This window comes from Bos grunniens, chromosome 20, assembly GCF_055505025.1.
Source record: "Bos grunniens cultivar Pamir isolate PY7600 chromosome 20, Bosgru_T2T1.0, whole genome shotgun sequence".
Classification (NCBI taxonomy): Eukaryota; Metazoa; Chordata; class Mammalia; order Artiodactyla; family Bovidae; genus Bos; species Bos grunniens.
In genome coordinates, this window is record NC_141184.1 from 52,228,014 (window position 1) to 52,243,379 (window position 15,366).

The 15,366-nt window shown below is 37.4% G+C and overlaps 1 protein-coding gene across 12 annotated transcripts in view; it reads right to left on the reverse strand.

The window, feature by feature from the left end:
* PDE4D (phosphodiesterase 4D) overlaps nucleotides 1-15,366 on the reverse strand; it is a 1,650,639-nt gene that overhangs the window by 664,270 nt on the left and 971,003 nt on the right. The gene's annotated exons all lie outside the window — the stretch shown is intronic.

The window sequence follows — 15,366 nt, forward strand, 5'->3', positions numbered from 1 at the left end:
CTTTAAGTTCTGCAGTCCCCATCCATCTCCAAGACTTAAAAAACAGTCACAATTTCCAACTCTAACTAGATCTGTTATTTTCCTACTTAAACTTCCTAGCTCACTCTGAACTTGATGCATACCTTTGTGAGAATAACCAGATCAGAGAGCATTCATTTCTGACTTTCTATAAATCTTGATGTCCACTGCTTTCTCTGTACCTTTCAGGCTGTTGAGTACTATTATTAGAAAAAGGATTAACCATGTTAACTGGGTATTCCATGCATAATGCTATTTACTTTTATCAGGAGTTCAATGCCAGGAGTGGAGTTCTATTATTCAACAAAAATCATTATATTATGTTTAAGTTCACAACCTTATCTCGTTTACCTTTACTGTTATTTTCTAAATAATAATAATAATACAAAAGCTAAGATTTCTGAATACTTACAATGTGTCAGGTACTAGTCTAAGCATAATATATGTGTTTTTAATATTCATGTGGGCCCTGTTCTATTGGTCCTACCATTTTTGTCACTTTAGAGAAGAAATATATACAAAATGGTCTCATTACTATGGCAGGATAAAATCTGCTTTACATGAACTGGCTCAACATCTCTCATCTGAAACCACTACTTGTTCTCTTTCCTTTTTCTGTTTTTCAGAGAAATAATGTTTCCCCTTTCCAAAGTAAATCAATCCATGCATTCTCTTCATTCTACCTTTGAGGATCTTTCTCTTGATTCTATCCGCACTTTCATCCTTTGGCACTTTCTCCTTCTCTTCCTTTGATACATTCATTTTCTCCCTCCTTCATATGTCCCTGTCCCTACTCAAAGTGTTTCTCCCCACTCTACCCACAAATTCTCATTTAGAAACCCCAAACCAAAAAAGTCCTCTCTCAAATTTACCTGTTTGTTTTTTCCCCAGTCTCCTCCCTTTCCTTTTTCACCCCTTCAGTCCTGTGAAACAATGGGGGAGCAGTGCAGTCCAGGACCAAGCCTGACCTCAGGCAGTGGTGAAGTAGGAGTCCATACATACACTGTGGCACAGATATATAGTAGCGTTCAGCTTTAACATGCAGCAAGCTAAGTATCCAGGCAGACCCATGCACAGAGTTATGATATGGCCTCTGCTTCTGGATCCAACCCCTGGTGGCTCAGACAGAAAAGAATCTGCCTACAATGTAGGAGACCTGGGTTCAATCCCTGGGTTGGGAAGATCCCTGGAGAAGGGAACGGCTACCCACTCCAGTATTCTTGCCTGGAGAATTCCATGGACAGACAAGCCTTGGTGGGGTACAGTCCATGGGATCACAAAGAGTCGGACATGACTGCGCGACTAATACTTTAATACTTTCACTTATAATTAAGAATTATTTCACATAACTTTTCAATTATCTGGTTATTTCTTCATTTTACCTGATAGTTCATTTCTCAAATGATAAAATTCTTAGCATTCCTTCATATCCTTATAATCTTATATCTGTCTGTATCAGTTCTCATTTTTATATTTCAGTTCCTAAGATATTATTATTAGATCAAATCTGAACATGGTATTATTTGTCTTAGCATTTCAATATAAGGTGATGAGTCATCTCATCCCACCAGTCACTCTCTTTTATGTTCTTTCTGTTGTTTAATTAACTGACAAGAATTGTACCTCTTGGCTGATGCAGAATTCTAAGATGGCCCCACTGTGGTCAGCCTTGGTGTTACTCAATGATTATATTAAGTTACACAGAAAAAAGAATTTTTGTAGCTATAATTAAGGTTACTAATCAGTAGACATTATGATAGAGAAACTTTCCAGTATGTCTAGTCTTATGAGTTCTTTCAAAGTGATAGAGTTTTTTTTGGGGGGGGGGGGTGCGGTGTAACACATATAGGAAGTCAGAGAGATTAGAAATGTGTGAAAGTTTCGACAGGAAAGAGGTTCTCCAATGGTGGGTGGAGATGACCAACAGGTTAAGAACCTAAGATGAACCCTAGGAGGCCAGAGGAATCTCCAGCCAACAGCCAGCAAGAAAATGGGGACTTCAATGCTACAACTACAAGGAACTGAATTTTTCCAATGACTTGATTGAGTCTGGAAGATGACCCTGAGCTCCAGATAAGAAAAGGTGGCCCACACCTTAATTTCAGTCTTGTGAGACTGAGCACGTAATGTGGCCATGCCAACCTGGATATCTGAGCTAAGAACTGTGAAAGTGAAAGTGTTAGTCACTCAGTCATGTCCAACTCTTTGAGACCCCATGGACTGTACCCCAACAGGCTCCTCTGTCCATGGAATTCTCCAGGCAAGAACACTGGTGTGGGTTGCCATGACCTTCTAGAGGCGATCTCCCCAACCCAGGGATTGAACCTGGGTCTCCCGCACTGCAGTCAGATTCTTTACCACCTGATCCAAAAATAAAGAAGGAAATGGGTGCTGTTTTAAGCTGCTAAGTGTGTGGTGATTTGTTAAGCAGCAACGTAGAACACAGACAAAAGCATCTGGATAAAGTGTCGCTGAGTCTTTTATATCTGTAGATATAAGGAGTATTGCAGAGTTTTGAAACACTAATTTGCAAATTTTCTTTTAAAATAATGTCTCAGTTCAGTTTTTTAACTCAATTAAGTTAAAAAATAAAGGGACTTTGCCAAAAGTCTTTAAAAAATCAGTTAGACTGCCACATTAGTCAGAGATTCCTTAGAACATTTCAAAATAAGGTAATTTATTTAACTAATGGCTAGTGTCCTTATTTGTATTTAAATAATGTTTGCTGAATTCCATAAAGTCAGAGATGGAGACTTAAGTATTCAATGGGATGTGTTTTCCATATCTCAAACACTCAAATAAATATCTATTAGAAATTCAGGCAAAAATAGGGAATCATGGATTTGTTATTAAATGGCTGATAAGTTAAAGGGCAAATGGGTTACTTAACTAAGTTTTTAATTTGGAGATTCTGATTATATAAATTTTGGTGAAACAAACTCAAAGTTTGTTGTTTGCAAACACAGAAACAAAAATTTTTATAATAGCCTTCTAAACTAAAATAAAAACACAATCAAAATATTAGTATTTTAATGATGAGAAATAAGCATTAGTTTGTTTAGCTTTCATTGGTAAAAACATATTAAGAACCAAATCATGTCACAAGTCATTTGCAGCATGAGAATAGAGTCAATATTTTGATTAAATAAATTAAGGTAATAACCTTAATGAGCAGTGAACTGAAATACCAAAATGTAGTGATGAATGAAGGCATTCTGAGAGCCTGTGAAAGTACAAACTTCTATTGCTTCCTGTCCCTAAAACATAAATCTAATATTTTCCAACATAGCTTTTTCTTACTTTCACAATCCACAAATGGTAAAGCTTCTGTTTCTTTTGAAAAGTCCAATAGGCCCATGATGAAGTTCTGTATTTTGTATTTAATTGTTCACATTTCCTCTATTCAGTTGCTTGAGAATACTCTGCTCCACAACCACATTTAGGTAATAAACATAATAAACCTTATGGACTAAGAGTCTAGGTCTGCCCCTTCAGTAGTATTTTTCATTTTTTAGGGTAAATATGCCTGGCTCACTTGAGGTAAGCAACGTTTCTCATGAATCAGTTAATTAAACTGAATTGTGATTAATTTGGTCAGATCAACACCCTTATAGTAGGGAATATCTATCCCGAGACCACCAATTCCTTTCAGAAAAGTCACCAAGCAGGTGGTATGGGTATTTTGCTACTGTTCGAATGAGGATTAAAATGACAAAAATAGAGGTGATTTTAAAAATCTAGGATTTATTTTTCCAAATAGGAGTATATTCTAAGTTCACTGTTATATACATTTATTATTTTATCATTATCTAGGCATTGCATTTTACATAAGCAATATGTTTTCCATAACTTTCTAATTGCATTTTTTCATTAGTTTTGCCTTCCGCTCCACTCCATCCTTTTTCTTTAACAGGTAGCATTGCTGAATCCATCACTAAGAAGTATACAGTCTGGGATTTCAGAAATATATTTGAAAGTGTGCTATTGCCCTGAAGTATGAGACAAATTTTTATATGAAGTGAAAAGAGTTTTCATAAAACTTTTGTGTCTAAGTTGTTACTCATATCAGAGGCTGAAAAAGAGTGGTGAAAATCTACATACTTCCCGGGGCTGAGAGAACTGAGCCCACACGCAGACACCTGCTGGCTCCTCGCTAGCCACACCTGTACATCCATTTGCTCGTTAAGCAAAGAAATAGCTCCATTCTGTGTCCTTAAAGATTGCGTTTCTCAAAGAGCTATTTGTAAGTTTGTAAAACAGAATCTGTAGCTTAATCATCTACACCTACCTCTTACTCATCTGAATAGCAAAGAGGAACAGAATTAAAATTAAAAATTGCTGCTGCAGAATCCACAGCAATTATGTTAATGCGATTCTCAACACAATCCCTTTAGAGCTTTTTAAAACTTCAAGTTATATTTTTAATTTAATAACTGAAGAAAAGAATGTGTGTGATATACCTGTACCATAAGGAAGAAAAAGAAAAGAGATATGAGAGAGCTAGTACGCAGGGTAATGTGCTCGGATTCTATCAGGCAGCACTGGCTCAGTACTGCATTTTCTCTGACACCCTCATCTATGCACCCACGTAGATGGTTCTCTCTCCATGTCCAGCAATGTCCAACAGCATCCTCTGCAATAATGAAGGTATTCTATATCTGCGCTGCCCATTAGATGCAAGTGGGTATTTAAATCTATTAAAACAAAATTTAAAACTGTTTCCTTCACATGTGGCTCGTGACTACTGATTTGCATCGAGAATGACCCTCTGTTTAAGATAGTTCTAGCACTTATCATTTTATTGGTGCTAGATCTTGAGCCAGAAAACTTATCTTTTTTTCTACAAATATTTATTTGAGGACTATTCTGTACCAGGCACATAGTGGGGCCCAGGATAGAATGATTCATAAAGCATGCTAGAGTGATAGAGAGACAAAAATAAGAAAATAATTATTTGATTACTTTTATTGTATATAGTTATACATTTTATTTGGGCTTCCCTGGTGGCTCAGACGCTAAAGAATCTGCCTGCAATACAGGAGACCCAAGTTTGATTCCTGGATCAGGAAGATCCCTTGGAGAAGGGAATGGCTACACACTCCAGTGTTCTGGCCTGAAGAATTCCATGGACAGAGGAGCCTGGTGGGCTATAGTCCAGGGGGTCACAAAGAGTGAGGCACAACTGAGTGACTAACACTTTCACTTTCATACATTTTATTTAGGGCAAGGAAATGGGTGTGTTGAGAAGGGCTAGTAGCATTTTTTTAAAAAGTGATCAAACAAGATCTCTCTGATAAAGCAGCCTTTGAACAGTGTAATGGGTTGAAATGCAGATGCTGATGTCCTCACCCTCCAGTACCTCAGAATGTGACTTTATTTGGAATTAGGATGGTTGCAGATATTAATTACTTAAGATGAGGTCACACTAGAGGATGGTGGGCCCTAATCCTTCATGACTGGTGTCCTTATAAAAAAGAAAAATTTGGACACAGAACCACATACAAAGGAAAGACAAAAATACAGGGAGAACACCCTCCACTAGCCAAAAAGGGGCCTTACACAGACCTCCCCTCACAGCACTCAGAAGGAACCAACCTGCCAACACCTCAATCTCAGACTTCTTGCTTCCGCAAGACAATAAATTTCTATTGTTTCAACCACCTGGTCTGTGCTTTTTGTTATAGCAGCCCTAGCAAGCTAATACAAGTGGACTTGGATGGACAAGCGGTGTGAATTGTGCATGTCCTTTAATCCTCAAAGCTCTCCTATGGGTCAGGCATCAGAGCCCTAATTCAACAGATGAGTATTTTAAGGTTAAAGAGAGTAAGAAATCTGCCTGAGGAAATTTTGCTGTTCTGTGGCAGAGTCTAGACAGAAATCTGAGTTGGCCTGACTGCTGCACCTGAATGTTGTCTTCTTGATATTACTCTTTGACTGCTGGGCTTATCTTTTCCTGATTCCACAAATAGCTGCTTCAACACAAGCTAAAAAATTAATATTGTATGTTAATAACATTACCTTATACAGTAATGGCTGATATAGTGTTTTGCTTAAAATATAACTTTAAAATCTAGCAGAAATGTCTTATTTGGCTTTTTGTTTAAAACAAATTCTACTTTTAATTGTCTTAATAATATATAAATCTTGGCCTCTGGATTGTTTATATAGCTATACCTATCCATCTATTCGGAGAAGGCAATGGCACCCCACTCCAGTACTTTTGCCTGGAAAATCCCATGGACGGAGGAGCCTGGTGGGCTGCAGTTCATGGGGTCGCTAGAGTCGGACACGACTAAGCGACTTCCCTTTCACTTTTCACTTTCATGCATTGGAGAAGGAAATGGCAACCCACTCCAGTGTTCTTGCCTGGAGAATCCCAGGGACGGGGGAGCCTGGTGATCTGCCGTCTATGGGGTCACACAGAGTCGGACACGACTGAAGCGACTTAGAAGCAGCAGCAGCATCCATCTATTATCTATATACATATTACATATGTACATACATAAACATACATGTTTAGGCTACTGTATGATATTTTAGGTAAGATTAAGCTGTGTTATGTAAAATGCACAATTTTCTTCTCTTAGTCTTTTTCTCCACCACTTTCTCTTGTCTTTCATGTGTACAAGTTGATATTCTTTTTTTACTTGCTTCAGAAGACAACAAATTGTTCAAAGTCTTATTTCAATGAGGACAGATAATTCCTTTGTTAATGGGCAAGTATGCATGTTCACAGACCCTCACCTTTGTCAGAAAAGCTCTGACATTCTCTTCTGGAGAGTATGTAAAGTCCACTTCTGAAAATATAAGTTCAACACTTGCTCTCCTGAGAATGGATGGCAGAGAGCTCTTATGAGAAGATAGTCTATGATTTGGTGTGCTCAGTTGATGAAAAGAAACCATTTCAGTGGGCAGACACATTTATCCAAATGAAAAAGGCTTTTTAGAAATGTTCTAAATATGGCCTGACTTTAATCAAGCAATGCCATCTGTTCTGTAAGTGGCAAGGTCGCAACTTTTATAATAGGAATAGCATCCAATGCCAGAAATGAACATACAGAGATACAACTGCTGCCTGTACTAAATACTCCTCCATATATTCTAGGATATAGATACAGATACAGGTATAAGTTATAGATAGATAGATAGATCTGTTAGCTTCAGTATGACCTTCATAGGAACTACTGTACCTTGTCCTGCTTACAAAGACAAAGAAGTCTTGCTACTGACCTGTTGTGGAATCTTTGCTGTCATTAAATTTTCTTAAGATTCATTTATAGATTCTCTGTGTCACAGTTATGGTGAGGATAAAATGAGATCACGTTTGTGATGGTACTTTGTGAACTACACAGTAAAGTGCAAGCAAAAGGCATAATTTTTACTATTTGCAAATGATGGTTCTTAGAAATTTTAAAAATGATTTAAAAATATCTTTTGAGTACCAAACAGACTGTCAACCACTTTGCCTGGTTATCATTATCTCATAATTACATGACCAGTTATGCACTATGGCTATTGTCATTTTGCAGAGAAGTAAACAATTACTTAAATGGTTTAGGTAAGTTGCCTAAAATTTTCCAGCTAGTTGATTCTAGCAAGTGGGTTTGAGCCCAGACTGATTGCACCTCACAGTCTATTTGCTTAATCACAATCCCTCTCAATTCACCATATCCCCTTAAAAAAGAGAGAGAGGGTTTTGAGGTTGTTGTTTTGTTTACTATCAATATAATATTTTACTTTTGCTTTTGGACAAAAGATTATAAGAAACACTGATAATTTTTAAAATTCTAAAGCAAAACTAATGAAGTTTCAGTATTCATATACATATATATAATGTATATACACATCTATTTGTAAAAGAAAAAATCAAATCTTACGTTCAAAGCCCTAAATACTATTTACCATGAAGTATTTCACAATCATATTCTTTTATACATTTCAAAGACCTTTCTTTCATATATGGATAGTCACCATGGAGATATAAGTAGTGCCAATACTAACTACTTAGTTGTCATTTTTTCAGAATCCTCCACTAATCTTTGTGTGCAGATATTTACACCAATAAATAGTTATACTACTTAATCCATTACTCATACCTGTTATAATTCATTATATAAAAGAGGAATGGCGGGGGCAGATGGAAAACAACATAGAAAGTGAAGAAATCTGAGAAGAAATTAAGCTTTAATAAATTTTTTCTTGACAATGATTAAGATGTTTGCTGTAAGACAGCTGGTTATTAAAAATGAAAAACAAACCTCTAACATACCACATTACATAGAATTTAATCACAGCATTACTATAAAAAATGAATGAACAGTCCCACTGGTGTCAAAACATGTAAATTGCAAAACTACTGTATGTGTATTTGTGTGTGTGTGTGTGTCTGTGCACGTGCATGCGTGCCCATGGGTACCTTAGTCTGTTAAGCCTTCTGTGAGCAAGGTTATATGAAATACCAGATTGCACTACCATTAAAAAATTGATTATAAATGATCATTAATAGATAATGAATCAGCCAATATAAGTGTTTGAGGATAACTAACTCCTATCATGGCCTTAGTTGAAAGACAAATAGAGAACCGAACAAGGAAGTAATAACATTTATGGCACTATTTTTCTTTGGCCTTCAAAGATATGTATGAACATAGGTATTTTAAAAAATAAATATAAATATGAAAGGATGGAATAAACCATAGTGAACTGAAGACACCATATAGTATTTTATATGAGACTGCACAAAAATTTTCATGAAAAAAATTAGGAAGATATGCGATGGCTCAAAGTCTTTGGTCTTCACAACTTTGAAGAGATTAGTGAATTTGTTGTATGGCATTTCACATTTGTTGTGCTAAGTCATGGGATTCGGGCTGGTCACTTAAATCCCTACCAAGAGTATTACTTCTAATAATACTCTTAAGGCACATAGGAGAATTCTTGTTCTGTTTTACTTTCATTTTGTATTTGGTTTTTAAGACAGTGGGACCAGAAGAATTCCTGCTGAATTCTACCAACCAAAATCTCTCTTTATAATATAATATATTCTTTATAATTTTAGGAACATTTTTCTGCAATTTAATTTTTATAATTAATTAACATTAACCATTTTTTTAATTATTCCTTACAGACTTGTGCCACCATTTTAATGCTATTTTATAGACTGTTGGTAGAATAATTGGTATAATTGGTCCCTTCTTTGGGACACTTTGGGTTCTTTCCTTTTTTTCCTATTATAAAGAATACTAAGGCGAACATATTTTTAACAGACGTCTTGGCTCATTTACCTGAATACACCCTAAAGTTAAATTCCTGCAGAGGAGAGAAAGTGTTGTGTTTTGGAAAGATAGTTGGTATTTTAGAACATTAGCTCTAGATGGTGGCAATGAAGCAGATGGATTCATTGGGGGAGAGAGGAGACCAAACACTGAGAAGACTATGATCTGAACTCAGGCAGCAGCATCAGGGGTGCAAGTGATTCGGGCAGAAAAGATGTTTAGAAGGTGACAGGATGTGGAGACTGATCCATGGGGCAGAGGAGAGATCTCAGGAGAGACAAGAGTCAAGGGTGGCCTGCAGGCTTCTAGCCTGAATAACTGGGGAGTAGATAATGAGTTCCAAATTGAACATGCTGTGCTGGAGGTGGCTTCGAGGCATCCTGGTAAAAGCAGTCAACAGGCAGAGCACAGGCAGAACCATAATAAAGTCCCAGGACAGAGACCTGCTTAGATCTATACATCTAATCGAATACGATGAAACCTAGTTTGATTTTACAGGACTCAGCCTGCTCTCATGCGACCATTTCCTTGCTCCCGTTACCTTCTCCTTTCACCCCTCAAATTTTAGTGCATTGGGATGGACATGTATACCCTGCTATATTTAAAATGGATAACCAACAAGAACCTACTATACAGCGCATGGAACTCTGCTCAGTGATACGTGGCAGCTTCAATGCAAGGGGAGAATGGATACGTGTATATGTATGGCTGAGTCTCTTCACTGCTCATCTGAAACTATCACAACATTGTTAATCGGCTATGAGTGGCCAGTGGCTCAGTCGTGTCCGACTCCTTGTGGCCCCATGGACTGTACACTGCCAGGCTCCTCTGTCCATGGAGATTCTCCAGGCAATAATACTGGAGTGGGTTGCCATGCCCTCCTCCAGGAGATCTTCCCAACTCAGGGATTGAACTGGTGTCTCCTGTGTCTACTGCATGGGCAGGCAGGTTCTTTACCACTGCGACATTTAGGAAGCCTTGTTAATCAGCTATACCTCAATATGAAATAAAAACTTTAAAAAAATTTTTTTAAATAAAAACCAAAGTGCATCTGGAACCAACAACATTATTGGAAAGGAGGGTTATATTTTGAAAAGATATTTATACCCTCATTAAGACATTTTTACCATAACCTTTAAAAGTGTGTACATTTTTGTTACACATTTACCGATTGTAGGAAACCGAGGTTCTAAACAGCTAAAAGGTTTTTTCTATGTTTCCCAGCTGGTAAATATCAAAGTCAAGACTTGAGTCCTACCCTTCAGAATCCAACACCAGAGTTCTCCCACTATCTTGCAACTACATCATTTTTGTTTTTCTTTACTGTCTCCTGCTCTACTTTCTCTTTATCCCCCTTCTTCTAATCATGATATCTTTATTTATGTTCATTCATAATTTATCTCATTCTTACGGCATGAAAACTTTCAAGTCATTTCATGAAAACTGATCAAAGTCTTGCCTTTGTACCGTGCATAGCTGAGCTGACACAGGTACTTTCAGTCCACTCTCACTGTGAAAACCCAGCCTGCTGCGCCTCTGGGACAGACTTTAAGTCCTGGCTTACTCACAGCCCTGTGGATATTACTTGGAATCCTCTTCTAGTAACCTGCTCTTCTGCCTTCTTCAGTGATCCTCGACTCCATAAATCCTGCCTGATAAGTATGGATGCAACTCAAGCCCATTCTGCTCTGTGGGATCACTAGGTGCTCACCTCTTAAACTAAAAGGAAATATTTTTAAGTGTTTCTCTTTTTCAATACTGAAAAATCTCTAAAAATGTATTATAAGGCCATTTTCATTCTTTAACGACATGGTTGAGGTTTAAAGCAATCCTATATCTCTTTCTCCCTTGCTTCCTCTCCTTCATTCCCAGAGATTTATTGACTATGATTCCCTTATAATGCTACCCTGAAGTCATATTTACTTTCCAGGGTTTTTTTTAGATCGAGTCTGATTCAGAAGCACTTATTTTACTGGTTTAGTTGCTGTTGTTTTTTTTAATCTTGAAGGTGAAAGTGACTTTCTTAGGCTTCCCAATTTCTTTTAGAAAGCCATTATAACTGAGACAGGAGAAATCTAAACAAGATAACACAAAAATATTCTGATCAAACTCAATTCTTATTTTTGGTGGAAAACTGTTGATTGAATGCTTGGTGTCATTTTCAAAATAACAGCTTTATTGAGTCAGGACTGAGATACAGTCACCTGCATATATCTAAAGTGTGCAGCTTTACAAGTTTTGCCATGTGTATATACCTGTGAAAACATCACCACAACAAAGCAATGAACACATCTTTCCTAAATGTCCCTTAGGTTTCTTCTGAATCTCTCCTCCATCCACACCCTCCACTTTCTTTGCAGAAGGCATACCTATTCAGACTCCAAGCCTTCTCCAATTTCTCTATAAACTCAATTTTATCTTAATGAAAAATACAACAAGATTCCTTTAAAATGTGACAAAATTATCCAAGGGTGAAGAAAGAACCTTTAAGATGAATTACTACAAATTAGAAAATAAGATGAATAAGCCAATATAAAGCTATAACAAAGTCTATAGACAAAGAATTCCCCTTCTTCCTCAAAAGGCTGATAAACAAGTTGAAATCTAACCAATGAGCAAAGAAATGGCAATTAAAATAACTCAAGGATTCATTTAAGTTGGTCTTTTTAGCAAAGATTCCAAAAAAATTTTTAAACGCTATGGGTTGGAGTGGGTTTTTGAAAGCAGACAGTTATTATATTGCTGGGGAAAAACTACAGATTTCTAGAGGATAATTTGGCTAGAACCATTGTAACATTAAATGGAGACTATTTTTGACCTAGCAACTTGTCTATACATTAATGCAAAGGAAAGAAATCAGTGAACAATGTCAGCAAGTTAGGAGAAATATGAACATTTGTTAATAAATTGGTTACATTGAGGAGATGGAGCTGGAGGGGGGGTCAAAGCAGGTGGAGTTTGCTGAGCAGAGTGACAGAGGAGAGCGCAGGTCACACAGAGAATGTGGGGCGTGTGCACTGGCTCCCCTCCAGCCTCCAGCTGAGCATCCATCAGCTTGCGGACAATGAGGTTTCTAGAAAAGGGCAGGAGTTAGGGATAACAAGATGGCAAGAGAAAACTTTAAAGGGTAATAGCTATGCTTGCTATCTTGATTTTAGTAATACAGGTGTATATGCATATATCAAAATTTGCCAAATTGTATACAGTCCATGGGGTTGTAAAGTGTCAGACATACTGAGCGTGCACACACACACACATATACTTTAAATATGTGCAATATACTGTATATTGATTTTTTAATTGGGATATAGTTGCATTGCAATGTTGTGTTACTTTCTGCTGTGCAACAATGTGAAGCAGCTACATGTATACATACACCCCCTTTCTGTTGAACCTCTCTCCCCCTCCCCCATCCCACTCATCTAGGTCACCACACAGCATCCCAGAGCTGAGCTCCCTGTCCTACACAAGAGCTTCCCCCTAGCTATCTATTTACACATAGCAGTGCAAATAAGTCAATTCCAATCTCCAAATTCATCCCAACCCCTGCCCTGGTCCACACATCTGTTCTCTATGTCTGCATCTCTATTCCTACCCTGCAAATAGGTTCACTGGTACTATTTTTTCTAGAATCCATATATACACATTAATACATGATATTTTTTCTCTTTCTGACTTATTTTGCTCTGACAGACTAGGTCCATCCATGTCTCTAGAAATGACCCAATTAGCATTTCTTTTATGACTGATAATGATATGGCTTTATTTCAACGGAGTTCTTAAAATAATTTTGTAAAGAAAAATATATGACTTAAAATGGAGTGATGGGACAGCATATTGCTCAAGTTAACTTTTCCATATATACAACTTAGCATCAATTCACATCGACATCTCTTCATGTTCTCTAAAGACATGGTAAGCAAGCAAGTGAAGTATATCTATCACTCAGTCATGTCCGACGTTTTGTGACCCCATGGCCTGTAGCCCGCCAGGCTCCTCTGTCCGTGGAAATCTCCAGGCAAGAATACTGGAGTGGGTAGCCATTCCCTTCTCCAGGGGATCTTCCTGACCCAGGGATCGAACCTGGGTCTCCTGCATTGCAACATCTCTATAATTTGTACCCAGATGTAGCAAATTATTTTCAAAAATTTTGGTGGTTTTCTTTGCTGGATCAAAGTTCTTTCTAATATGAGACTATTTAATCACGACTCATCACTCTAACAAACCGTAATTCACTAATAGCAGATAAAGGCATATGCTAGAATTTGCCTACCTTCCTCTCCCCATAATACTTATGAGGCCTAGCATCTCTAGAAGATACATCGTTATTAACTCCAAGAAAGGGTTTGATGCCAAGATAGATATAATCATACATGAAGTAAAATCTAAGGAATTTAAAACGAGCTTTGGCTTAACTGAACATTAAGAGATATTCTTCCAATAGGACATTTGTAGGAAAACAGGAAAGCCAGGTGAGCATATGCCATGGGGCTGGCCTGAGCCTTATCTACATTGTGGCTGGATAATGGATGTTCCTGAATTAGAAAATTATTATTGGGACAAAATTATCTATACTGACTGCTGTCAACCAACTTGAGGTAAAATATTATCTTGGCAGTTGACTGTGGGAATTTGGGATACTGCACTGGTCTACGTAATGTATTATTGATCTACAGTTAAACTGATCTGAAGGTCAGACTTCTAGGATTTCTCTCAGGCTCACATTCTGAATCAATTACTGTCTTTTAGGAATGGCTATATTAGAGGTCCCTGACTCATCTTTAGCCAGAATAACAGGAATAAACTCAGTGTTGTGGGCTGCAAAGGCAACAAAATTAGTGCCTCTATATTTTGCTTTACAGATTGTTCCTGAATTATGGCCCCGCAGTCATGCTGCCTTGCTCACTCGAAGCTTCTATTTTGAGAGAGAATTCAAATAACCCACTTGTTTACACTGCAACTTAGTCCAGAGGTTCTCATCACCATTTATTTCAGGTTTTTCAACTGAATCACTCTGCCCATCGATATGTATACTTGTAAAATTTGTATTTATAGACACACGTGTATGTGTGTGTGTGTGTGTTTTAATCGGACAATGGTGAATTCTCAACTTCTTGCGGACTATACTGAAAAACCTAAAGGACAGTCCGGATCATAAATAGAGTATTCTACTCTCTGAATTAGGTTTACATCCTATTATCACATAATATTTTGTACTTTAAAATAAACCAAGGGGAACATTTCCTATAAAGGTATTACTTCTTTCTACGCAGGTCATAATACCGGGAAACAAAGGCACATTTAAAGCTTACTGGAGCCGTTTTTCTACTCTGTCTGCCAAAGGACTATGCTATTAATACTAAATGACTGAGGTGACTTAAAGTGGTATAATTTGTGAAACACCGACTACCAAAAAACTTCTAGAGGAGAATGCATAAAAAGAACTTCATTGAAATATCTGAGAAATGGTGCCTAAACTCTAAGAAAAACAGAACTACTTGTGTATGACTGTACAGCCAACTTCTTTGTTCCCTTAGGCAATTTGTTATGGTCTGGATATTTTCCTGTCCACCACAAAAACAGGTTTACCATGAAAGGCAAAGTTTCCGACCTCTCTCCAAGGCACTGGGTAAGGCTGGGTTGACATGCTCAGATGATTTAGGAATTTTGCAAAAGCAAGATATTTTAACTGTACTCATGACCAATGTCTACTCACCGACTTTGTCTATACACTAATACTCCCCCTTAGGTTGGGTGTCACTGGAGTGACTATGGATCTTTTGGGGATCTGGCTAACTAAAAGTTGAACTAGAGATGCATTTAGTTTAGGTTTGGTGATATTATTACTTGGTGGATCTCAGTTTCTTCCCTGTATCTTTAGGTTACTGCTAGCTGTTCCACAATTGCATTGTCGTTTCACTCTCTACATAGAAAACATTATAGAATCATGGTCACATGAAGAGGTAATCAGAGAGTACACAGCTGAAAACTATAAAGCACCTCCCCCCACAAATCATAATTTTATAGATTCTGGATGCCTGTGGAATTAGTCAGCATTATTAAATTGGTAATT